A 27,314-nucleotide genomic window follows, 5' to 3' on the forward strand; every position below is an offset into this window, starting at 1 on the left:
TCAAATGGATCGTGTGTGTTTTTCACCTGCTGTCAATGTTGCAATTATAATTTGTCATTCATTATTAAGGGTGACGCGCCGGGAAGGGCCCGTGGTCACCGGCGATACTTGAGCAGAATCTTTGATAAGCACATCAATCCTCACGCTGATGATTTTTTTCTTTTCTTTTTTGTTGCTTGTCTCTCTTTTTTTTTTTCTTTTGGCTCGCTTCCTATTTTGACTTCTCTGTGTTATGTAGTTGGTAATCTTTCTTTATCTGCATTTCTACCTCATATCGCTACATGTTGTAGATGTAGTCTGTAGGTCTTTTTTTTTTAACGTGCATTTGTTGGGGAAAAAAAGGATGGAAAAACAGCAACACACACACAAACAAAAGACAAAAAATGTGCCCTTGAAACTGAACAGTCTACCTCGTAAAGACTGTCTTTATTTACACTGACGACTGCGTTGATGGGCGAAAGAAAGCAAAATTGGATTCATGCCCTTCTAAAAAGTGAAAGATGTATTTCCCCACCCAAAGAAAAAAAAACAAATTCCAATGTGAACTATTGTCATGTCAGTCCGTGTATTTGGGTGTGCCAATTTCCAAGTGTGCACGGAGAGGGGAGGGGGCTAGGGGGGGCTTTGGACTTTTCTTATCTATGTACAGTACAAATAACTTGCACATAGCTGTATCTATTGTACATTTGCTTATGGCCTACAGTACATCAAAAGCACCACATACATGTTTATACGTGTGTATGTATTGCCATAGTACAGTGACTTTAAATGTATTTTAATTTTATGGAGGCTTTTGAAATACTAAATAAAAATGTTCCATTTTTTTCCTGAACATCTGGTGTTTTTGTTTTTCTTAAAGAAAATGGTGTCGACATTTAAGAAGTCCAAATTGTTGTAATCTGTAAAACAAAACTACTGACTTCCAGTAGTTGTGAAAGTCTTCTTTGCTTGTGCCTTTGTGACTGTATCGTAATGCCTCCCGGTGGCCAAGTCATGCACATCACAAGATTCTATAATTACAAAGACTTAGACTTCATTACAATATAATTTTTTGTTGTTGTTGGAAAATTAATTTCATGAGTGTTTTAAGTTAAGGCGTGGTCAGAGAACAAATTAAACTCTCATCCTAAGAAATAACCAACGTAATGTTGTAACTGTAGAGCTAAAAAAAAAAAATCCAATTAATCCCATATAAGGCTGGCTCATTGTTATTATTATTATTATTATTAGCAAATAAAGCACTGATAGGGAATAACCGCATCTCATCTCGGAGCCTAATGGTAGTTTTAAAATTTAACCACCATAACGGCACCGCCTATAAATGTTGTTTAAAGCCACTTAATAGATTTCCCAATTATGGTTTTATGACTTTGGATGAAAAACACACTGTCTGTATAGTCTGAAAGAGGCAAGTCAATAATGATATTTCAGGCAAAGACATAAAAACATGCGGCTCTTTAAATGTTATGTCATGTTAATTAAGACATAATAATGAGCTGGAGGGAGGGGGGGGTTGGTCTCTTTGTGCATTCGCTGATCTCATGCGCGATGCTACAGGCTGGCATTTACCGAACAAAGAAGGAAGTATCTGAGTAAAGATTGTACCTTAAATATCACGTACGTATGAGAAACGTTGCAGAAATTAATGTCATTTATTTGTCTTGATACTAACCAATGCCATCAGACAGGTTTAAAAAAAAAGTGCTCGCCGCCATCCGTCCATTTCAAAAGCAAAAGCAGAAGAATGAAGAGAACCACCTCTGGCGTCTCTAAGGTAAGTGCACAATTGATTTTCAAGTTTTATGCTGAAGTGGTTCGCTCGGATGGCACTTGAGAGTGTTGCAGTGTTACTGCAATTAAAGTTGTTTATGTTTGATGGTTGACAGTTTTTGAGCAGATTGGGTTACTTCTACTTTTTGGGTTGAAGATTGGATTTGGGCGGGCTGAAGCTGGTCAGCATTTCAGATGTGGGTTTTTGTGTATGTGTGCACTGAGGTTGAAGTTAATTTAATGTAACATTCTACGAAAATGTTGAGTAACACCACTGACCTTGAACTCAGAGATCAGGGTTCACATCCTCGGTTAGGGCGAACAATAACATCCAGCTGAGTCCCAAGGCAAGAAAGCTCTATATGCAGATTCCCGACCACTGCCAGTTCCAAACCTGGACAAAAATAAAAAAAAATGTTATGGAAAAAAATATATATATATGCTGAACAAATTTTCACTCACTATGGTGACCTCTTATTAAAATAAAGTTGCTCCCTTTTCTTCTTAGAAAAAGCTGGGACTAAAATCAGCCTAATTTTTAACCACAGTTATACCACCTGTTGGATCAAAATTTTGATCAACCAAAAACAGGAGGTAGAAATAGCACAGAAGTGGCTCCGCCTCTTTTGATGCAAAGCCATGTGTCACTGTCAATCTGTTTTCAGAATGACATCAAAATACACTTGAGTGAAAACATTACTTAACAGTCCTCCATTTTGTTTTTTTATTTAAATTAACCACATCCCAGCATATCGGCGCATCCAGATGCCGTTGGCTAACGTGCCCTTTCAGCTGTTGTACTTAAAAAGCAAATCGAGAGCGATAAGAGAAAAGTAAAGTTGCGTCCAACAAATTCCACTGGAGTTATTAGTGGCTATTTTGTAAATATCAAAGAACGGGCGCGCCACGGCGCTCTCCGCTTCATTTGCATTCTGATGAAACTGGAGTGGATGCGCGTGAACTCGGAGGTTATCTGGCGAGCGGCGGCGCCGAGCGGCCAAATCAGACGGCTTGGCAAAGCGCGCGGCTCAAGAGGATGAGCCGCGGACCTCTCTCAAATCACTTCCTTCGTAACAATTAAAATATGCAAAGTGATAATTTTCCTTAAGTAGCCTTAAATGTGCAATCTATTTAAATGCGAGGGGAAATTGTCCAAAGCTCGCAGCCCTCCTGCGTGAATGACGGGGTAGGGGGGGGGCATAAATTATGCAAATAGCCAAAAAGGACTTTTAAAGGCTAATTTTTCCCCATAATAAGCATTCTGTTTCATGTAATGTTTTTCCTCTTATTAAAAGTGACACTTCTTTTGCTCCCGTCTGATGGCTATATCTGACACAAGGCGCGGCGGTGACCGCTCGGCTAAATGCTAAAGCGTTTTTTCCCGCCGCTTTTAGACCACGCTTACATTCACAAAGTAATTATGCGGCGGAGAGTCCAGAAATAAGGTTTAATTACACAGTAATCTCTTCTGATGGACACGAGGAAGTGCGAGCGCTGCCAGCCTGCAATCCATCAATGACAAACCTCTGGCCACTTTTAATTTCTCCTCATTTGCATCATAACCTCGGCACCAAGTTGCACAAATGCTGTTAAATGTTAATAGGACCTGTCTCTCCGCTCAGAATGGAGGCTTAAGCCATTCCCGTTCTCCCTCCCTTCCTCCCTCCCTCCCTCCCTCTCTCTCGCTCTCTCTATCGCACACACACGCTATCTCTCAAGTCCATATCTCCCTCCCTTCTCACATTCTCATGAGTCTTCACATAAATTGGCCCTCTTCAGAAGAAAAAGCAGCGCACGGGAGACGGCGCATGGTCACTGCCGTGCTAATTGGGAGCAACATGTAAAGTTTTATCTCTGCGGTGCTAACAAACCGTATGGACAAGCGTAATTCCTGCCATATACCGCCCCCCCCCCCCCCAAAAAAAAACACCACACAGGCGTGTTAGCGCCACGAGCGTCAAATGATGTTTTGGACAAATTGAGACTTGTTATTGAGGCCGTGGACGCACGGCTGCACCTCTTCAGGTATTTAAAAGGTTGATTAGATTCGGGAAATCTCATTATCTACCCGTCTCCTTCATATATTCCGAGTGTAACCCCCGTAATATACATGACTGCCTTGTCCTAATGCACTCTTGGACCTCCTCTCAGGAGAATTTGGAAGGAAATCGGATGGAAATGTTGAAGTTGAAAATGTTCTTGACTATAATATGTTCTAGGCGGCCCCCAGCTTGTCGAAACGCGGCGTTCGGAATACGAATGAAGCCCTTTTGATTCAGCTCTTGGGGCGGCCATTTTGTCTCGTACTGCCACTTCCAATTTTTTATTCTTTCTACTAACGGAAGAGAATTTTTTTCCTCATTAAATTTCTCGTTACGTGTTTTTCAATATCACCACAATCGCGTTGCAATTATAAAAACGGTTACGTAACATAAAATAAAAACCAAACAATCACACCTCGTACATCATCTAAGGCGGTTATGCGAATTTGTCTCATCTTTAGGTCAAACCTTTTTCTGGTCTAAAGTGTCAAGTGGTCACACGTTCACATCTTTCGTCTAAGTGGATCCAATAATGTGACATGATGGAGCCATGTCGTTTAGATTTGTGTTGTGCATTTTTCTGCCCCCTGGCCCCTCATTTTATTTCTTTTTTTTTTTTTTTAACCACAATAATTCTGGGTTGTGCCTCTTCAAAATACCCCTTCATGTAATTCCTTGCCACATTTTCACAAAATGGTATGAAGGAAGCAGCTATTAGTCTTCTCGGGAACAACATGATGAGACATCCGTCCACGCGGGTGGGCAGAGTAGACAAAACTAGTACTCGAGTACTATATTCCAAATCCCGCAAAAGTAATATAAAACTTTTTTGACTTGATAAACGCACAAGCTAAACTAAAAATTTCCCCTTTTTCTCAATTAATTGCCTTTGGGTCAGTTATCTCTCTTTTATTAATTACCGTCTGCAATTAATGGTTAGCATCAAAAGTTGCGTAATTGTTTGATACCAGATATTTCATTAGTATATTAATTATGAAATATCTAATTAATGGTTATATTTGAAGTGCTAATGCAGGTCGTGGCAAATTTAGCGGCTTCATTTGAGTATGTGTAATTAATTAGTTAAAGGGGACCCAAAAATATAAACTAGCATCTGTGAGGGAGGCAAGAGCTGACTGGTCAGATGCCCCCCCCCCCCCCCCTCCCCCAGCAGAGAACAAGAGGAGCTAATGGGGAGCAAAGATAGACGAGCACATGCTCCTTGGCCGCTCGCCGCCCAGTCAAGGCAATCATGGGAAACACGGAACGTCACTCTTTTCCACTTTCATCCTCGCCGCCGCCGCCCTCTATAACGTCATTATCGCCGGCAGATCTGCAGAGTCCCCTGACAGGGGCCGTGTTATCCCGCCACTAGGGGAAATGCAAATTGATTTCACATCTGCCATGGCATTTTTACATGTTCCATAGACTGTCATTTCCAGCGCAGATAGGAAAATCAGAGACAAATGTCAAACTGCCCAGAGTTTATATTCAGCGCAGTGTGTTGTTTATTCATCACTATCTGTGAAACAAGACACTTTGTAATGTCACATTGACTGAGAATATAAGAGGAGGGCGGCCGCCTCCTTACCATAAGTACAAAAATGCTTACTTGAGGGGCTGAACGATTAATAGATTGAAAAGGCAAAAAAGTAGAGTGCAATTATCGAAAGCTAATTTTGATTTTTCTATTTTTAGATTTTTTTTTTTTTACTCAGCCGCGATTCTGTTTTATGAATGGCAAAAGGTTGAGCGAGTTAATTGTACCTCGGAGGAGCGTTTCATTGTTCTGTCTGTCAGTATACATTGTCGGCTTGGATAGATGAACAGCGACATCATTTTTAATTTTCTAGCAAATCGGGTTGGCGGCTTAGCAAGCCAAAGAAAAAGCAACAATTTTGAACGTGTGGGTCGTTTTTGCAGTTAGACGGGAAAATAAAAGATTAGAAAGCAGATGGTTAAATCAAGGTCAAAAGCAATTGAGAGCTTTGTCAAAATGTGATGACATCAGCAGCAAGGCGTGGTGTTATTGTGGGCGAGCTTGAGGTGCACAAAAACAGATTGGACTGACAACAACAGTGCAGCTGCCAGCGCACTGGCAGGAATGTTTTTTTTTTTTTTCCCGTTTTCTTGCTTTGCCGCGGTGTGTGCGCGTGTCCCTTCACCCGCCTTGGCTCGCATGGCTGACTGCCAGATGTGAGTCAAGACAGATCTGGAAATGTAATCAGATTACAAAGAGCTGTCGGGGAAAGGAAGTCCCATTTGATGGAGACTGTCAGCGTACAAACAGACTTGCCTGTCACCGGAGGCTGAGTCATCAATTTCAGGCTTGTTTGCCGTACCTAATCATGTGTCCGAGCGGGACGGCGGATCAGATAGAGCTTGTTGGTACGTGTCGCAACAACCACCCCGCTGATAACACTTCTTGTGGGTGGGCTTTCTTTTCTAGTTCATAAACAACTCGCATGTCACAATTGTCCTCATGCAAAAAAAAAAAAGGTTGAACTCTATATGAAATTCTTTTCTTATTCAAGGCTAGACGAGAATGTGCTGTGCAAAAGCACAATAAGTATTTTGTTGCATTTCAAGAACAACCTGGAGGAAGGAATCAAATGTTTGTCGGTTTTGTTTCTTACAGCCTTTTCTCATGCTTGCCTTTTTTTTTTTTTTTTTTTATAAATCATGTTGAGTTTATTCTTGAACTTTTTTTTTTTTTGCGTTTTGTCCTCAGGAGGTGAACTGGAGCTGGAGTTACACCACGGACTGGTCGCCAGCCAATCGCAGGTGGTGGAATATTTTCGGGATGATTTCTACTCACGAGTCTTTCTTGCAAAAGTCAAAAGGTTTGTAAAACAAAAAAAATCCGACATTGGCTCAGGACCAAACCGAACACCTTCATTCATGCCAATTTCTGTAGATGCCTGAATGTTGTGATTAAGATTGTTCCATTTCTTGGTCAAGAAAATGTTTTATATTGGCCCATGCTCCTCACTTCCACAAAGTTTTGAAAATTAAAAATATTTACAAAATTTTCATGGACAATATTCAGAGGAAATCACAATGTCTTCTCATTAATGATTTTTTATTTTTTTTGCATCATGTTGGTGACCGCCGTTCGACAACGTCCATCCCTGACTCGTCCGAAGCATCGCGTATTCCGGCGAGCTCTCTATAATTATCTTGATGAGATCTTAAAAGACCTCCACTGATGTGGGAGTGTGAGAAGGCCTCTCGCCTCTAGACCTCGCTTTCATTCATCTCACCAACATCAGGGAGCTCAAGCTCGGCGTCACTCAAAGCTTTTTCTCCTTTGAAATTCCCAGAGGCAGACCCCCCGAATTAAGCTGACTTCTGTTTGACCAAAGATGAGCCCGGCCGTGAAGCGAGGCGGCTTTTCTCACACAGGAGTTGGCGGTCTACCCGTCAGACCTGTAAACCTCCAGAAAATCCCTCAAAGGAAGAAAAGAGTGGCTGAGGATAAGTCAACAAGGGACAACCGTTGTAAAATTGTCAGCAATTTGACGGCCACTGTACTGCTTGACTGATTTAATGCCAACAATACAGTAGAAGCTGTAAAGTCCACCATTTGAGGAAGAATAAAAACTGCACACTGTGAGCTCGCTGTTAACACGTTTAGCACGTCTGCATCACAGTTCTTGTGTTTGACTTTGGCTTTCCATTAGAATCGTTTCGGACTTTTCAATAAAGTATGTTTGTTTTTATTATCTGGGCCGGTTATCAGAAGCTAATGCTAAACGCTAATTTGCTTATTAATCGTCTGATATAAACTGAATCTTTAGAGGTTGCGCTTGATGACTTTTTCCAGGTGTGTCATTTGAATCCATAAATGTAAATAGCACGCATTCTCATTTGTGATGATAATATATTGTTTGGATGACGCTCAATTTCCCAGAAACTGGTAAGTGGAGTTTATTGATCGATGTTCTTTGTCCAGCTCTCAGATAAATATTCATTATAAAGTCTGATTTCCAAATAAAAAAAACATGCTCCCACCTCTTTTCTCGTGGTTACATCAATATTGCATGTGTCGGGCGGACAAAGTTAAAGCTTTCCAACTCACAGGACACCTTAAGACAAAAAAAAAAATTACCCTTAATAAGAGTCTTCTCCAGAAACGATTGAGCGGTAAAGATTATGTGAATCTATTCCGAGCACATTCAAAGGCAAGGGACCGTGCACTCCCCTTGCGGGTTCATTATCATTCTCAGGTTATCCCGGGCCCAGGGAATCTGGAACACAAATGAATTAGTGAGAATTAAGAAGTCTCTGTGGTCTGAAACCTCTCCAAATCTCCTCCAAGATGAAAGCTACGTAGCGATGGCTTATGGACCCCGAGCACCTCGTCCTCACTCACGCACGCACACACGTACCGGCCACCGCCGTCCCTCAGAAAAACGGAAACAAGCGCCCGGCGGTTTCCAACGTCTGGTGACCGCCGGCTTTTGTCACCAGGGAGACGAGGGGACGGACGTGTGATGCATGGCCGCTTATTAATGACAACATTCACGCTGGGGTGGTTGAACCTCAAGCTGCATTTAGCCGACGGAGGACTGGCTGCTGCGCTCAATCTGGAGCAGGTAAGCAATAATAGTGCCGCAAGGCTCTCCGGAGCACTTGGACAATAAAAAAATTCCCCATTCAATTTCAATGGGAGATGCTGAACACAAAGAATCTCAACCCTACTCGAACATGAATGAGTTCATGTGCTACTTTGGCTTGGCTTGGTAGAAGCATTTAGTAGTTTCTTCCATTTTCCAAGCCATGTGTCCCAATACTTTTGTCTGTATCGTGCCACTTTTAAAATCACAAATTCAGATGCATCCCGATGACAATAAGTTGGCGTTCAACACCATCAAGTTTTGTATATAGTGACGCCCAATCCTTTGTTTTTTCTCAGGCTACTCAAGCTCCACAATCACAAAAAAGAATGGATGATGCTGATGATCTGCCTGAGCTCAGTATTTTTCCCTCCTTCCCAGCCGTCAAGCCTGGCCTTTTGTGACAGACTGGAGAGGCTACCTCCCTCCCTCCCTCCCTCCCCCCTCAGCTCATTCAGTATCTCACCCTACCCCGGTGCTGGACATCAAATGACCAGCTCACCCCCCCGAGGAGCTCTCAAGTTTCTTCATTTCAGCGTCCGCCCGGCCGGTCAGCAGCCGGCCACGCTGCATGGGAAAGAGGGACATCTGCCCGTCTGAGTGCAAGGGACAGGCCGGCTCAGCGTCCGTCTGTCGGCCCCTCACGCCCGTGCACTCCCTGCACTCCCCTCCTTGTTATTCTGGGGAGGATGCGGGGACGTGATGTGTGGCATTGTTTGTGCCATGCTGGTCAGGGGAAGATGGGGGAGAGGGGGGGGACAGGCGAATGGACGGCCGGCCGGAGTGAGGCTAATGCGCTGGAAACTGCGACAGAGCAGAACCGTGACGCTTCCCGGCGCACATTAGCGGGAAAATAGTACCCGCGTCTTCATTTCCTAGGCCGTCGCCGGCTTACCATGCTATCTTCCATATTCGTGGGTAAAATCTGATTGCATATTAAATCACAATCAAAAAATCAAAACACCTAAATAAATAAAAAATCGCCGTTACTAGAAAGCATCCAAACAGAAACACGTGCGTCTCTCGTCATTTATTTCCTGATGCAAACACTGATTATTTTGTAATGATTACCTCTAACTAATTAAATGAGGTCCTCTGCGACCCGTTGGGCGCAAGGAAAGGCTCGACGATCGATAAGCACATATTTGCATAAAAATCTATTTGAGCGAAGCTGAAGGATCACGGCTGAGCCGCTCGGATAAAGATGTCGGCGGCCCCTCTTTGCCTATCCAAACCGCGGCGTAATTTCTCCCCCCCCCCCCGCCCCAACTTAATATTTGTTCTTTGCTTTCCGCTGATTTCTAAATGGGGTTAGAGTTCAAAAGCATGTGGCTGAAGGGAGCCAAGATGTGCGCGCATATTAATTAGCATAAAGGCAGTTCAACTTGTGCTGCCTGAGTTTCCGTTTAATTGGATTATGTGGGGGGAAATGTTCAAACACTTTGCAGCCGACTGGCAAATCCCGCGCATTTAACCATTTGTTATGTTTCCGGCTCTGCTTTTTGACGGCTGGCTGCCGGCCACACGTCGGAGGCGCGCTCGGAGGAGCCGCCGCGCACCTCCCGGACCGAGGCGGAGGTGAAGGAGAGAGTGGCGCGCTCTCCTTGTCAGCTGCAAGGGTAATTACTGCTGGCTGAAATTACTCAACATTTGTTTATTAGCTCCCCAGAGCACACTGTAAATAGATTGTCTGTTATAGTCCGATCACATTAAACCCCCCCCACCCCCTCCGCATGGTCACCTCCCGCTCGCTATGAGCCAGCCTGCTGCTCACTTATTGAGCAGCTCCAAGCAAGGAGCCATGTTCAATGTGATTGTTTTCCATTAGCCACATCCCGTCTAATACCTCACGTGAGCGCTGCAATTACGGAATTCTGCCATGCTACATAACCTTCATTAGTTGACTGTGGCAGCAGCCACCCCCCCCCCCCCCCCTCGCCAATACCATTTTTAACACTTCTGTTGTTGTTATTCATGAGTGAGGAGTGTTTTGATTAAGTATTGATTTTAACATGTACACTGTGAGACTTGTTGTGCATGGAGATCGTGTGACTGGCCAGGAAAAAAAAAAAAAAAAGCAGCCCATGTCTTCTCTGGTATTCATTGCGCTGGCTGCGTCCTGTCAAAGATGACATTCTGAAACAGTTGACCCACTGAAAATGAATTCTCGGCCGGAGCCAAGTGACAGAGGAGAGCGAATCATACCCCGAAACTGTTTCGAGATTAAAAGCAGAGGCAGGCGCACGGCTGTCAGCGCCAGTGCAGATGGAAAATGGGATGAACGTGTCGTGTATTAATTCACAGAGTAAGATCAGTTACACGTGAAAGATGATTACATCCACTTTGCGCCATTACACAAATGAAGCGAGCGGACGATCCAGATGTTAGTCCCAAAACTTGTCCTCACCATCACGACCAAAATTTAAGTCGCGCAAATAACGATGCTGTGAATCGTCAATTAATCGGATCGCTTTGGAAATTGGAATTGTATACTCTCGAGAAGCTGACATTCCGAGAATTTGGATAATTGTAAATTTAATAAGGTAAAACAATTGATTTATTTGTAAATTAATTAGTTGCCGATTAATCGATTCATCGTTACGCCCCTAAAATGAAGTAGTGTTGCGCTCTCCACTTGTGTATTTGCATGCGACTACAATAAATATGATTTTCTTTATCATAATTATATGCTAACAAAAGCGACAAGCTATAACGTGTGTTTTGATACATTTTTAACACATCCTGTTGAATCCACCATTATAACGTTGGGAATTAGAGGTTGCCATGGCGATATCATGAACTCATCCTGGTCACCTCAATTTAAAAATGTTTTTTTTTGTGTCTACTGTTTTACTTAGGTGTGCTATTACATTAGAATTATTTCTCTTTTTCTAATTACAATCACTGAGTTCCCGCCCCCACCCCCCCCACCATTTCATCTTCACTTCAAAGTAATCAAGGCCTGCTTCTTTACAAACACAATATACTCTCCACCTTGCTCCCATTTATTTGTGTACAAATATTGATCTTTTTGTCAACGGCCGCCAGTGACGCCTGTTTTGACACTCCCCCCCACACTGGTGTAATTCGCAGGGCCCTTTGCGAGCGAGACGGGGCGGCGAGCCTGAGCGTACGGAGACATTTGTAAAAGAGATATTTAGCTGTAAAATGAACTAACACAGCATGCGTTGTGTGTCGGTGACAGGTAGAGCACGGCTCCCTGGGAACAAGCGTAATAAAGCGCTATCTGTCTGTTGCCTCTAATGCCCCCCTAATAAAAGGCACCGTCCGAGGTGACTGTGCACAAATAAGGGCCCGGAGCTGCCGGACATCCATCGCAGGCCCCTGGAGCCACATTACCCAAACCTAATGGCCACTCCAAGCTTCATTAGGATATTAATTCTCCGTGTTTGTGAAGCGATTCCATCTGTAAAGTGACAGTAGCCGGCTGCCGGCGAGACGCTGCGTTATTGTTGTCCCCTCAGCCCCGCCCCCCTCCTTCTCCTTCTTAGCAAGCCGCTATCTGCTTTTGGCTTTGAGTGGCCGACAGAAATCTGATGATAGCGCTTGTCCTTTGAGATGGAGCCCAATGGAGCAAGTCCGAACGCTGCCAAAAGCGGAGCTTCATCGGAGCAGGGGAGCAGATGGTCAGGTCGAACCCGGCCGGGTCTGAGAAACAAGCGGCAATGCTCAACAGAAGATGTCATTTTGCTTTTTTTTTTTTTTAAAGACGTGACGACTCCCACCTGCAGAATGTCAAGTAGAGGCAGTGGGATAATAATAGATCTAAAAAAAAAAAGCAATTCAAAAGAACTGGCCTTAACACTTAGGTGTCAAATCCAAGACCTGTGGGCCCATTACGGCCCTCCAAGTCATTTTTTGGGTGACTCATTTCTACACACATCGTTCTGGCCACCAGGGGGCAGTATATAGGCTAATTATACTAAATTCACACTTTCCTTCCTGCCTGGATGCTTAAACCAATTCTAATTTGGTGGCGGCTGCCTGGACATCTCAAGTGACGTCGTTCTTTGCAGAGGATAAAGAATAAATGACTACTGTTTATTTTCTACCTGCATGCATTGCTGCATTTCATTTTTACCGGCAGCCATTCGAGAGTATTGAGACTGTTTCAAGGCCTTGAAATTGATTATATACAGTCCACTCCAAAAGTAATGGAACGGCCAATTTCTTTGCTTTTGTTGTATACTGAAGACATTTGTGTTACAGATCAGAAGATAAATATGAGACAAAAGTGCAAATTAAATTTCATGGAATTTATACCTATAGATGGCGTTCCAATACTTTTGGAGGGGCTGTGCACTTCATCACCTCATCTTTGCGGTTAAGAATTTCATCCACCCCAACAAGCCTTGTGAAGCTACAGCTAAAGTAGGATTTTGACATTTGTAAAGTGCCAAGATCATTTGCCTTGAAAGAGCCAAGCGGGAAAAGCCGGACGAGATGAAAGATAAACGGGTTGAAACGACAGAGAATTTTGAGGGCCGCAATGTGTGAGGTGGGGAGGGGAGGGGCAGTGGCCAACAAGCCGCACGGACCAAGCGCATCAATAGTCATGAAATGAGAACTTTCTACTTTCTACTAGTTTAAGGCTGAAACATTGAGCGAGAGGCCACCGGGCCACACGAAATAATCCTCGAGTGAGCCGCCCATTCTGAATGGCATATTAGCTGGCCGGATTTTAATGTAAATATGCCATTATGCCGTCATTACGCCCATCAGGCTGCATGGCACGCAGGTCAGCCCAGCCAGCGTTAATTTTGCAGCCAAAAGCTTTTTTTTCCCCCTTCCTCTTTTGAAATGTTAATAACTTTCTATTAGTTAATGTGGCGTGACTAAAATTCAAATCAGACATAATTTATTTTAATATCTGTGACGAGCTTGTATGACCATTTAGCGGCGGTCTCCCGCTGAATACAACACTCCAAATTGTAGTAATTTGCATTCGGCGGAAAAGGCACGCCTTGTCTCGCTGCGGTGAAGTCAAGGATGATTCATTTATGCTCTGTGAAGTGCAAGTATATAGAATTAAATATTGTCATCCATCACATTTGCTTTATTTATTTATTTCTTTTCACGTGGCGCGGTCATTTCCACACGGTGGAAAAATAGCATTTATCTTCAGTTTCAGCCGAACAGGGGATAAATGTGACTTTCATGCTCTCTTTCATGAAACAATGGCGCTCGCTAGTATGGAAGGATTAACGTGTTGGAGGGCCGCTGGCCAAAAAAAGTGTTCCGATTGACCCTTCACCTGCTGCTATGCGACCTGACAGCCTTGCGGGTTGTTCGGCACGTACAGCCCAGACAATTCAACAACTTTGCTCCTAGCGTGGCAGAAAGCTCAGAGAAGAGCGCAAGCACAAAAGTGATTTTTTTTTTTTCCCACAGTTTAAAGAATTTCTCATACTACAAGGATCAATTCGAGTAGCCAGCTGAAATAAACACAAAGCATGGAGCAGCACATGTAGACAGAAATTCCTCTCTACTCATTTCTATTGAGAGCACACAAATGACAAAACGGGAAATGAAATTATCACGTGTGTGTGTTATGCAAAATATTTTCTTACAGCTGTTGGATAAAAAGCCAATACTGGTTGGAGACTTTTACTTCCTCTCCCTTTTTTTACTGCTAATTGAGTGAATTCTCATAATTAGCGCTAAAAAAAGTATCCGCGATATAACATTATGTTGTCCTTGAAATATGCCGTAAAAGCGTCAAAATCCGTTTTATCGCACACGAGTGGTTCATTATGGGCAGAGCATTTTTGCAATTTAATTTGCGGGGGAGAAGGTGAATGCAAATGCGAGGAGACGAGTTTGAGGCTAATAGTTGCAGGTGAAAGTGTCAGCAGAGGTTTCAATTAATCAGCCATTCTCTCCCATTTTTAAAGAAGGCTTCCGGTGGCCCTGTGTGAATTTTCAGGGTGAGGCCGATTGAAAACATCTGGGCCATTGTCGGGAGCACTCCCACATCATCCAGCGCCGGCTGAGATTCCACAATGCCCTCTGAAGTGACAGCTTTGACCTCGGCCAGCGTACGTGCGTGCGTGCGTGCGTGCGTGCGTGCGTGCGTGCGGCTGCCAGAATGCGCTCCGGCTGAAAAAGAATACACGCTCCAGGCACAGGATGGTACCGCCGCTTATGACGGGAACTCTGTTGACAGCCAGCGTTTGTGCGAGACTAAAATATTTCCCCCCAAAAACCACCCCCGATGGAAAATATTTGGATTTGAGATGTTCGACAATAAGCAGTAATATATTGATGTCATGTTAAAGTGCTTACAAATATGTGAATGTCGCATTTTGAGGGATTGACATTTGGAGGCGGATGCTTGGAAACCAAGTTCCTTCACAACAGATTTAACTGAATAGGTCACTTGGGGAAAGAAATGCTACAAAAAGGTGCACTTACTTATGCTGTCAAAACAGGGGCCACTTGAGGGACCTGCCCACTTAGAACGAGAAGGTCAAGTATTGAGAAAGTTGCAATAATAATCCACTTCTTCAGTTAAATTGTATTTTGTTATAAAATTGTATAAAAGAATAATAATAAAGACTCGCCACTTTAATTCAAAATGAGAATTAAAGAAATGGTCCTGAAACTACTTTGTTCTGCATTCTAAATTGGATGTGATTCCATTGTCAGCCACTAGATGGCAATGTGTTAAATTTTAAATTGACCTTAGCATGACAAACTTCCGAGTTTTTTTTTTTATAGACGTTTTTTAACGACACTTTGCTTCTTTGTGATTGACTGCTTCCATTTTCAAGACATTTTTTACTGGTTATTCGGTGTGCGAGCAAAATCCAGCTGCCTCCCATATCGTGATTGTCAGCAGATGCACATTGTTATTCCAAACAGATGTGAGTGTGACAAGCTTAAACATCTCACCTGCCCACCACTCCAACTGCTAACATCTTGAGTGGGAAAAAAAAAAAAAAAAGCTTTTGCTCAATTGTTTCCACATTTGTGTATTTACAGCAACATTTTCAGAGTAGCTGCCCGGTATAATGAGATGTTTAAATATTTTAGCTGAATAAATCTTAATGGAATTAGTGGTATCCCAATGAGTTTCTGAGAGGGAAGCTTTATCATATTTTATTCATTGATGAAGGAATGGGCATATTATACAAAATATAATGGGCAATTAGTCACAATATTATAGGCACAATCTAATCGGATCGGCAGCACGCCTTTACGGGGAAGTCAATACTGCGTATCGGCGAGCTATATTGTATTGTGGTTGCTGTGTATTGCATCATACTGGGAAAATATGTTGTCTCTCTCGGAGCTAGATCAAATTGTGTTCTACAGCCTACTGCCAGGTTTAAAAAAAAAAAAAAAAAAATACAATCCCAAACATATTGTTGAAGTTCTTTGCTGGGAAATGAATGCAAATTTTTTAGCAACTTTCTTATGCCCACACATTGAAAATATATCATTTTAAAAACTTTGGTGGCTGGAATATATTCCACCGGGGTCATTGCGAGGCGTTAGCCACTAGTTGCCTAGCTCGCAAGCTAACAGGCTTCTGAGTTTCTTCTTGGACGAGAGTTGTCGATTTAAAAAGTTTTTTGGTTACGGTACATTTAAAAAAAGAGAAGTAGTCAAGACAAATTGAGCATTATTTTGTTTGTAAAGGTTTTTTTTGGGTCAAATCAGAGCTCAACAGATTGTGCGAATGTACTTAATAAAGTGCCCTCTCATATGTCCTTGTAATGCAAGAAATTCTAGGCTGACTCAAATTCAAGATAGGTACGCCTAAGCTGTATTAATCCTTGCCGGAATGTAAAAGCTATAAACTCTGCCGGAATTTAAAAAAAGGCTGCGGAAAAACGTACAATATTATAGATTAAACAAAAGCGAGTGAAATGGAGTTCATTTGCATCACCCTTCTCTTTTCAGATGAGCTAAACTGCTTACCATTATTCAAAGATATCTTTTAAATAAGGCCCAAATATGCGGGTGAAACCAATTTAACAAGCGGCCACCAAAGACGTTGGTCAAATGATCTATATAGAGATTTTCACAGCGTAAGCCTCTTATCACAGCTGCTATAAAACACACATCATTCTGTTTCAGGACTGAATTTCAGAGATAGCAAAATACAATAAATGTGACATCTTAAAGCTTGGCTTACAGTACTTGTTAATTACAAAACCATTTCAAAAAATGAAGTTGGCCGAGTTAAAGAAAATGCATATTAATGGTGACTGGCTACAATTTGCTCTGAAAAGGAGAAGACATTTCATCGTAAGTAATCAGGCCAAGATTTGATAGAATTGAAGAACGTATGGAGGTTAGTTTTTAGAAAAAAAACTTTTTGCAGTAATAGCAACAAAAAAAATCTGGAAAATCTATATGGGCAAAATGACCACAAAAAAAAAGCTCAAACAAGGCCCGGAGGTTAAGGACAATAAATATGAAGACAAACAAACAAACAATGCATCGTCTCTAATTGACTGTTGGAACAGCGGCCGACTTGTTTAACAGCGGGTGTCGACGTACACCTCAAACGACCGCGCTCTCCGCCCAGCAGACGCACAGATCATACGGCGAAGCTTTGTGAGCCTTTTCGACACGGACACTCGGCTTCGTGCTGACCGAAATAGCGTCTTATTAATCAAGGGAGCCCTCTTAACGCGACTAATTGAACTAGCCAAACAACAGCCAATGAGCTAGCACAACAGGGAAAGACTTGTTTTGTCATTTGCGCGCCGGGTTGATGTATTCATACTTCAGGAATAATCGTCTCTCTCTATTTCGTCACTGATGTGAGATTATTGAATCTGACCACAATTTACAAAATAATAAAACGTCATATTTGTGTTTCTGCCAAAAATAAATTTTCAAATTTGGTTCTACTAGGCCAAGCAAGTTTTGTTGTTATTTATCAGCAAACCTGGCATTTGAACAGGGGTGTGTAGACTTTTTTTTCTTTTTATGTCCACTTGGCTTTGCTTTCACTTTGGCGGTGTATTCAATTTACAGAGCTGAGGAGCATTACTCTCAAATAAAAGCCCAAAAACAGCAAAGAAAAAAAAAAAGCTCATGTCTCCCATTTTTCTACCGTGGCGGTCCAGTCAATAGCGGCCATCCTGACACTGACTGTGTAGCTTATTAGAGCCCGTGTCTACTTCAGCAAACACTCCACAGTGCAAAGATGGATGAGCAACACTCCTCGGCCACTACAGTCACATTTATCTGGAAACGGCGGGGAGAGTTTTTGGAGGTGAGGAATAATTCCAGCCAGCAGTTGGTGCCCACTTTGAGAAGGAGGAGGAGGACCACCATGGGGCATCTGACAGTGATGAAGAGCACGGGCACACGCTGGCAGATTCGTCTTGAGCCGCAGCGAAAGGGGGGGCGGACGGAAAGGGGGGGGCGCTGTCTGAACACGGGTTTAACAATAAAAACAGCAGCGTGTTTGTCTTTGTGCTTGGCTCTGAAAAGTGACAAAAAGAGGTTCACTTTTTGCGGACTTTCAAAAGCGATATCAAAATGGCTAGTCAATGACACCGGCGCGCCTCGTCTGATGGCGACTATCGTACGTACCCAAGAGGCCTGAAAGTGACAGACAGCATGTAAATGAAGGCCGGCTGAAGCCGACAGAGAAATGCACAGAGCCCATTTTTATTTATGTATTCAAGCTGCCCTCTACTGTTCACAGGCCCAATGGCAGACGGCGGAACAAAAGGAAATCGCACGTTTGGATGTCAAATCTCAACTGGGCTCGAGCTGGGCCAGGCCCCGCCCCCTCCTCCTTCCAAGTCTGAAGGATGCAAAATGGGCTGGCTTTTAATAGAATGGAAGATGATTTGATTTCCCCTTGTTTTAGAGTCAATATAAGCATGTTGATGAAACGAAAGGAAAGATGATTGGAATGTTTTTTTAAGTGCAAGCCAAGAAAATTAAATATACCAAGCATCTATCCATCCATCATCTTAACTTAACTGATTTAACTTTCTCAGATTAACTTGATGGGATATTTGTATTTTGGCTGATTAAATGTGCTTTATGAAAATCACAGCCTACATTTTATTTATTTATTTAATTTAATTATTCATTTATTTATTTATTTAATTTACCGTATTTTCCGCCCTAAAAGGCGCACCGGGTTATAAGGCGCACCTTCAATGAACGGCCCATTTTAAAACTTTGTCCATATATAAGGCGCACCGGCTTATAAGGCGCATAAAATAGAAGCTATACTGCATCAAACTGAGGTTGACTAGGGTTGCGGTATGCATCCACTAGCCAATAACCAACGAGCCCTCTGTAAACAATCGCGTTTCTCAAACGATCTCCTATAAAATGATCAGAACTGACTAAAGTTCGATCTAACGCATTGGTACTACTTACCTATGTTTCCCTTCCATATCGATCCGTAGATTTACTCGAAACATTAACAGAGCAGCCTATTTTGACATGAAATAGCCTGGTACATATAGCAGCTATCGCAATAGCATTAGCCATCCGCAAAGTCTCACGAGCCTCAGCGAAGTGTAAACAATCGCGTTTCTCAAACGATCTCCTATAAAATGATCGGAACTGACTAAAGTTCGATCCAACGCATTGGTACTAATTACCTATGTTTCCCTTCCATATCGATCCGTAGATTTACTCGAAACATTAACAGAGCAGCCTATTTTGACATGAAATAGCCTGGTACGTATAGCAGCTATCGCAATAGCATTAGCCATCCGCAAAGTCTCACGAGCCTCACCTCGCAATCTCCCATGAGCCTCAGCAAAGTGTAAACAATCGCGTTTCTCAAACGATCTCCTATAAAATGATCGGAACTGACTAAAGTTCGATCCAACGCATTGGTACTACTTACCTATGTTTCCCTTCCATATCGATCCGTAGATTTACTCGAAACATTAACAGAGCAGCCTATTTTGACATGAAATAGCCTGGTACGTATAGCAGCTATCGCAATAGCATTAGCCATCCGCAAAGTCTCACGAGCCTCACCTCGCAATCTCCCATGAGCCTCAGCAAAGTGTAAACAATCGCGTTTCTCAAACGATCTCCTATAAAATGATCGGAACTGACTAAAGTTCGATCCAACGCATTGGTACTACTTACCTATGTTTCCCTTCCATATCGATCCGTAGATTTACTCGAAACATTAACAGAGCAGCCTATTTTGACATGAAATAGCCTGGTACATATAGCAGCTATCGCAATAGCATTAGCCATCCGCAAAGTCTCACGAGCCTCACCTCGCAATCTCCCATGAGCCTCAGCAAAGTGTAAACAATCGCGTTTCTCAAACGATCTCCTATAAAATGATCGGAACTGACTAAAGTTCGATCTAACGCATTGGTACTACTTACCTATGTTTCCCTTCCATATCGATCCGTAGATTTACTCGAAACATTAACAGAGCAGCCTATTTTGACATGAAATAGCCTGGTACGTATAGCAGCTATCGCAATAGCATTAGCCATCCGCAAAGTCTCACGAGCCTCACCTCGCAATCTCCCATGAGCCTCAGCAAAGTGTAAACAATCGCGTTTCTCAAACGATCTCCTATAAAATGATCGGAACTGACTAAAGTTCGATCCAACGCATTGGTACTACTTACCTATGTTTCCCTTCCATATCGATCCGTAGATTTACTCGAAACATTAACAGAGCAGCCTATTTTGACATGAAATAGCCTGGTACGTATAGCAGCTATCGCAATAGCATTAGCCATCCGCAAAGTCTCACGAGCCTCACCTCGCAATCTCCCATGAGCCTCAGCAAAGTGTAAACAATCGCGTTTCTCAAACGATCTCCTATAAAATGATCGGAACTGACTAAAGTTCGATCTAACGCATTGGTACTACTTACCTATGTTTCCCTTCCATATCGATCCGTAGATTTACTCGAAACATTAACAGAGCAGCCTATTTTGACAGGAAATAGCCTCGCGGGTACAACAGCTATTCGGTGACGCCCCCTGACTACAGTTGCCGTAATGCTGGGAAGCGATGCGACCTTGTAATTTATTAGTCGTACTAAAACGTACTGAAACATTTTGGCAGAGCACTGTGTACAACCAGTATGGATCAACAAATTCATCAGTTGATCCATATATAAGGCGCACTGGCCTATAAGGCGCACTGTCGGCTTTTGAGAAAATTTTAGGTTTTTAGGTGCGCCTTTTAGGGCGGAAAATACGGTAATTTTATTTAATTTTATTATTCAGATATACGTAGTAACATTTGTACTTGACCTAAAACTGACTCATAATGTTTTTAGATGTTATATAAAAGTCATAGAATTTTGTAACAATAATTACCTGGCAGTTCTTTGAAAACCGGACTTTGTTGTACTTTTGATTGATGTTGTGAAAGCAGACCGCCAGCACGGTTCTCCCAACGTGACAAATGGCGTCGCTTCTTTTTCCCGGCTAGATGGGAGGCTTTCAGCTTTCAGCTCAGCGTGAGCGCTGTTTGTGGCGTGCGCTGCCACAGATATCTGCCCATTTCTTTCCAGCGCATTGCTGCGGGCGCTTGGTGGTGCGCACCGAGCCCAACCGAGCCCCAAAACGTTCCGCTAGGACGCTAACGCAGCACTTCACTTTTAGTTTTCTTTTGGTACCACTTCCGACTAAATTCCCACCGGCACATCTTGATTAACGACATGCACACTCAAGGAAGCACCTTTTTAGTGTCGTCCACCCGCATTTGATTTATAAAAGAATATCTCCCTTCCTTTTTTTTTCTACCTTTTACCAGAGCGTAGCCTTTCCCCCCTCTTGACAATTACATTATGAATGTGATTTTCAGAAATATGCAAGCGCACCTCGGAAATAGAATTTGCGAAACGCAAGTGGCCTGCACGCTAACTAGGGCAACGTATTTTCCGCGGTCATTAGCATATCATCGGAATTCAGCGAGCTGACACAATTGCAGAGATCAACACAGTTGATGTGTCAGCCACATGTATGTGTTGGCTGCTCTCAAAGTCAAGTGGATGTTAATGCCCCCGCAGACCCGCCGGTCTGATTTGCCGCATAAAGCAGCAGCGGCGGCGGCGGCACATTTGCGCGCCAGCTCTCCTTACATCTTTGAAGAGAAAATTGTGGAGTTTAACCTTGCGTTATTATCTCTCATTTTGGCTTTGTGCAGGGAACAGACGTACATCCACAAGGAATTTGGCACGGTGGTCAGGACGCTGATAATCCCGAGTCTTTGACTGGCGATAAGGCGGCCAATTTAAGAAAATTACAAACCGCCGCCGCCGCCGATGCTAGCCGTTCATTAATGCGCCACACGGAGAAAGATAATAATTCAAATCAAGCTCTTACTAACAATGATCACTCTTGATAAAGATTTCATTAAGTCCCATTCAAACTTTCAGAGCAGCTGAACAAAATGGAGCATCGATGAAAAGCGTATTTTCACTTTTCCGTGTCGGGGGGTCACGCAAATCCCTTCGTCAAAACAAATGCTGTTGACCAACACTGCTATTAGCGCCCCGTTTAATTACATTTTGGCTTTAATTGCGTCAATCAAAATAATCTATAATGCCCTTTTTAATTACACTTTGGGAGTGACCTTATGAAAAGAGAATTTTATTATGCGCGCGCAATAATTACCCTGATAGGAGCCGGTGTCTCGCTCCCGCTATTGGACAACAATGGCGCACATGGCTAACATCAATTTTGGGGCGTTTTGCTTGAATAGACGGGAAGGACACGCCCACTCCTTTAAAGGGTCAAAATAATCTACCTATCTCACCTTACTATACCAATCTCAATATTAAATGGGAAAAATGTTAGCAAATTAATTATAGACAAAATATGACAATTTTCCTGCCGTAAATGGCGAAATATGTGCACTGTCTCTTTAATGGCCATATTCACACCAATGCTTTTCAGAATCATGTTTTTGGAACATATAAGGAAAAATGGAGTATACAATTCAGTCGAGCGACTGAATCGGAGGATATTTAAATATGTATATGAATATTTACGGATTCAATCAATAATGGCGTGCATTTAAAACGGCCACAATAATTGCTACATTAGTGCTGTGAATACAGCCTGCAATCAAAGTGTGTAAGAGTCGGCAAAATGAAGCTGCCTTTAGCCTCGCGCGGGGAATCTGGAGGACTGACAAGGAAGGGGGGGGCCAGACGAGAGGGGGGGGCACGAATGTCGAACGGCACCGGGATTCCCATTCATCCTCGGATTGCATTCTCGCGTTTGTCGCACCTGTCTTTGTTCACCTCGCTTGCTATCCCTTCGGATGCGCGCACGGGCAGGCGCGGCGGCCACCGGGCTTGACGGGCGGCGTTGGAGCGCGTGGGATGATTTCAAGAAAGAATTATATCGTTTATAGAGTTGAAACTCAGGAGGCGGCGGCGACGTGACAAGACAGCTGTGGCAATCTGAATGCATGATCAGCCAAATGGAACTAAAAGCAATTATGCACCACAATAACATTTATGTATGCATCAAGTTTTAAAAGATTGACAAATGATTGTAATTACCGCGTACGCTTCAGCTGGCCATTAGCCACATCGTATTGCGCAAGCTCCTTAGCCATCCAATTAAAAGTCATTTCCTTTTCCTCAAAGCAACATCGACGGCGTGCTGTGCGATGGATGTGTGTGTGAGATCTTATTTTATGAGTGAGTAAAAGGCTTTATATGGGGATAAAATAGGCAGTGAGCTGTTTTGTCGTAATTTTTGTCGTGTTCCTGTCTGGCAATGGGGTCATTTTAAACAAATTAAAAAAAAAAAATTCAGAATAACACGTATTAATTTGCATGCAATATTTATATATTATTATATATTTATATAAATATATATATTTATATAATATTTTAAACAAATTAAAAAAATTCTGAATGACACTTTTTAATTTGCATGCAATATTGTTCAAAGTCAAATCCGCTCCGGTTTAACTGAGTTCCAGACAGACTTTTGTGAAAAGCGTGCGGAATCCCCCAAGCACTTCATCCCGATTATGCTATTCAGGAAGTTTTGATGACATGCAAAACGAAAATTTTGCCTCACATTTAAGATTTCATAAACTTATTCAAGTCAGTGGAAATGTGACCCTGCCATAACTCAAGCTTTGACTAACCTGAGCACCCTGTCATGAATACCAAAAAAAAAAAAAATCTCAATTTTCAGACAACTGTAGCAACTAAAGCCTGAGAGCAGATGTACAGTTCGTAGCGTCTCCCAACGCCGAGCGATGGAGCAGCCTAGAGACGGCGTAGCCTTCTTCATACCGGCTTGCCCGAGAGCTGCCCAGAGCATGGACAATTAGAGGGGTCCCCTGTGCCTCTTTGCTCTCTGTGCGCCTGGTGGGCTCTTCTGTAAGGCACTGGGGGGGAGGAGGGAGGGGGGGCTTGTGGCACCGACTGGGCCATCTTGACGGGCTAGGCCAGAGGCGTAGAGCTGGGGGAGGCCTGATCTCGATAATCCCTTGGCCCCAAGAGGCTGTCATAGCACTCACACCGCTGGAAGCTAGAATGGAAATGGACCAGGGGGCTTTTTGAAGCTTTACCTGCAAGAAGAGCTCATCATTGAGTGGTAAAACTCACTCTGATTCAAATAGTGACTTTCTTTTTTTCTTTCTTTTTAAAAACAGAATGATAGAAGAGCTCGCCTACACGTAAAGCCTAAATGCTAATATAGGAAGTGTGAAATTCTATTAATTCAGTTTTTACAGTTGATTGTCTTCATTTGGTCATAGTTCCAATTATAAAAAATAAAAAAAATAAACAATACAAAAAATATTGTTTCCAGTTTGTAGGTGTTTTCTTTTCCCGTCCAATCAGATTTGAGTCTCTCTGTGTTGCCATGTCAATGTAATCTGCCCAGGGCCTTCACAAGTGCTGGCCCATGCAGTTTGAATGATATTCACAGCAAAACTGTTTCTCTAACCAATCAGATTTCAAATCCACTTCACTGAGCAATAACGGCATTTTAACGAGCAGGGAAGGATTGAAATTACGTGTCTGATTTCCTGTTTTTGAATATAGAAGTCAACTCGCGTCACAAAATGGCCTGGCGCCCAATCGACATCACTTGTCGTGACGTCCGCTTAAACTACGATGACAGGAAAAAAAAAAAGCAGTAAATGATCTGCGCGGCCATTCTCTGCTTTCATTAATGTACAATTTCTTCTTGAAATTCCCTCGACCTCGCCATCATCTATTGACCCGCTAGAGTATACGCGATGTAAAACAACCTTGTCGGACAACTTAAAGTGAGCCGTCCCACATGAATACGGCCATAGTCAAACGCTTTTCCCTAATTAGAAGGCATGCCTCCGAATATGAGGGGAAACTTAGCGCAAATGGAGAAAGGTCTTTGAGCGCTGTGCCACGGGCTGTCTCAGTCCCTTAATGTATTACCACCTGCACTCGCAATCAGCGACGGAACATCTAAATGACCGCCGTTCAGAGGAGACCGGGCCCCAAACTGTTGGGAAACACGCGAGAGGTGATTTAAGATATTGGCTGTAATGAAGCCGACTGCGGCGGACTCCGCTCTGAATGCAATGGAGGAAATTATCGGCGGGAACAGGTCAGAGCCCAACATATACCGAGGGCGAGGCGCCAAATGAAATGCAGATAAGAAGTGTCCAGTACGAGCGGTGTTTACTTCGTGTCAGGTAAACAGCGGGCAGGTGCGGGTAAAGATGATAGAATCAATGTTTGCTGTTTGTTTGACAGCGAGCGCCACGTATTGTCATGTTTCCTTTGATCACCTCTGACTGCTCTCTTCACCGGCGCCGGCCTCGTCTTTATAGGCTCCAATACAAAGACGGCAGCATCGCGAGCCTCCCTCGGGCAATCAAAATAATACATTTTGTCCTTATTTCAAACACCGCAGCCGCCTTTGTTCCTCGGCTTCTCGACAATATGTTAAATACGAGCAAACCGCGACGAGCGTCCGGCAGCGAGGCGCCCCGTCGGGTCAGCGCAAACACAAAAAAGATGGAAGACGGGCAACATATTGGTGCGGCGTCTCCGGCTTGATGGCTGCCAACTGATCCTTGTGATGGTGATTGACAGGCGCTGACCGGCACTCTGCCGGCGCTGGCTTCTCCACACTGCTGAGCACAGCGGGTAGTGTGAAGGCTGGCTGAGATTCCCAATAAAATGGACATTACGGGGATAAACAACAGCCGGTTCAGCGGAGGGGAGAGTCGGGCACGTAGCGCTCCTCCATCACACCGTGAGCGAGGGTTCACTGGCTCTGGAGTGCTTTCGCCGCCGCACAATAGAAAGGCACGGCCAAACATCCTTTTCCAAAAAGCTCACAGGACAGATTGCTGTATATTTATCTTCAAAGTTGGCTCGCTCTAACGTGAGATGGGGATCGGAAAAGATGTTGCTATTCGTTGTTTTTGTGTTCGGGCCAAAGCAATTAAAGTGCCGATTGACATCTTGTTGCATTTCGGCGCCAAGGAACGATGTTCGAGTGAGCTTAGTTTAGACAAAGGTAGTGCGTTATCTTGTGGCTTCTTGGAACTGTTGAAGTGAGTTGAGGAGCTTCATTTAGTAAACAAAAGCAAATATGACATCTTGCTGCCAAGGACCTCAAGAACAGTGATGCTATCGCCGATGCTAATGCTAACACCAAATGAGAAGTGTCCAGGCTGGCCTAGCAAAGAATGTGATCTGAGGTTTCCATGGCAACAACAGCAACGATGTCCTCCTCCTACTCTTAGTTAGTTTACAGTATTTCAAGTTCTGTCTTCAAATTGGCCAGCTATTAGTGGAAAAAATTGAACGTTTATGTATCACGCAGGTTACATAAGTGTCACAGCGCCAAGCTATTTGCATCCCCAATTTTCGCATCCATTAAAGAGATGAATGCTTTGATAGCATGGCAGTGTTTATCTGTGCTCTTTGGGGATTCATTAAAGAGAACGCTCCTTTCAAAACATAATCTATTGCTTAATTAAACTTCCCAAACATGAAATTTAAACCCACTTGTCTGGAGAGAAGTTACCGCTGCTTTGTCGCTGATCTCATTTGCACAAAATCCTCGCTAAAATATGCTGCGATGTAAACGTCAATAAAGTTTGCTGCTTTTGGTATGTCTGTATATAAATTCACTCGTGGGCTTTTAGTACATTTCACAGCCCCTAACGCTGAAGCACATTATTACAACGTGTGAAATTTTAATCAAAGATGTTGTGAAGAAACAGCAAATCAGCCAAGCAACATAATTAATGTCCTCTGTCACGGGGATTATGATGGCAAATTTGAACGGGCAAGTGTTTTAAAGAGCAACATTAAGTAAATGACAGAGCGGGAGTGAATGAGCCATTGTGCCTTTCTGTCACTTTACGTATGCCCCCCATTATATGGAATAGCATTACTTCCATTTTTAATTGAACAGCATTTTGTTTGGCGCAGGCCTTCGCGTCGTCCATTTAACGCTCGAGTGACTCACACGTCACAATCAAAGCTTATTTGCAAACGAACGGAATGGCGGCAGCGGCGGCAAAATAAAAAAAGCACCTTGGAGTGTTTCTGATGAAATAATGATCTACAAATGCGTCCGAGTACGTGTTGATGATACATCCGATGGCTTTAATTAAGCCGCGGCTTCATTTGTGAGAGTTACTGTTCAACAGTTTGTTTTATACTCATTGTCTCGCTCATTAAAATGCAAATTGTGCATATGCTTTTATTTTTCGACAATAATGACCCCGCGGCTCAGACAGTTCATCCGATTCTCATCGGCACCTTGCAATAAGCGGCGGGCGGGGATGGTTGAACGAACGTACATGTCGTTAATGTACACAAAGACAGTTGGCACACAATATGATGTTTAATTGGACATATTCTGTGGGTTTACCAAGGTTATTATAGATAGACAACT

General features: G+C 43.1%; 1 long non-coding RNA gene across 1 annotated transcript in view; it reads right to left on the reverse strand.

Moving 5' to 3' along the window:
* LOC119115013 overlaps positions 1 to 27,314 on the reverse strand; it is an 85,257-nt gene that overhangs the window by 23,115 nt on the left and 34,828 nt on the right. The window contains exon 4 of the long non-coding RNA XR_005096091.1: positions 2,050 to 2,164. This is a non-coding gene — a long non-coding RNA (uncharacterized LOC119115013). The remainder of the gene's footprint in view (positions 1 to 2,049; positions 2,165 to 27,314) is intronic.

This window comes from Syngnathus acus, chromosome 21 (assembly GCF_901709675.1).
Source record: "Syngnathus acus chromosome 21, fSynAcu1.2, whole genome shotgun sequence".
NCBI lineage: Eukaryota > Metazoa > Chordata > Actinopteri > Syngnathiformes > Syngnathidae > Syngnathus > Syngnathus acus.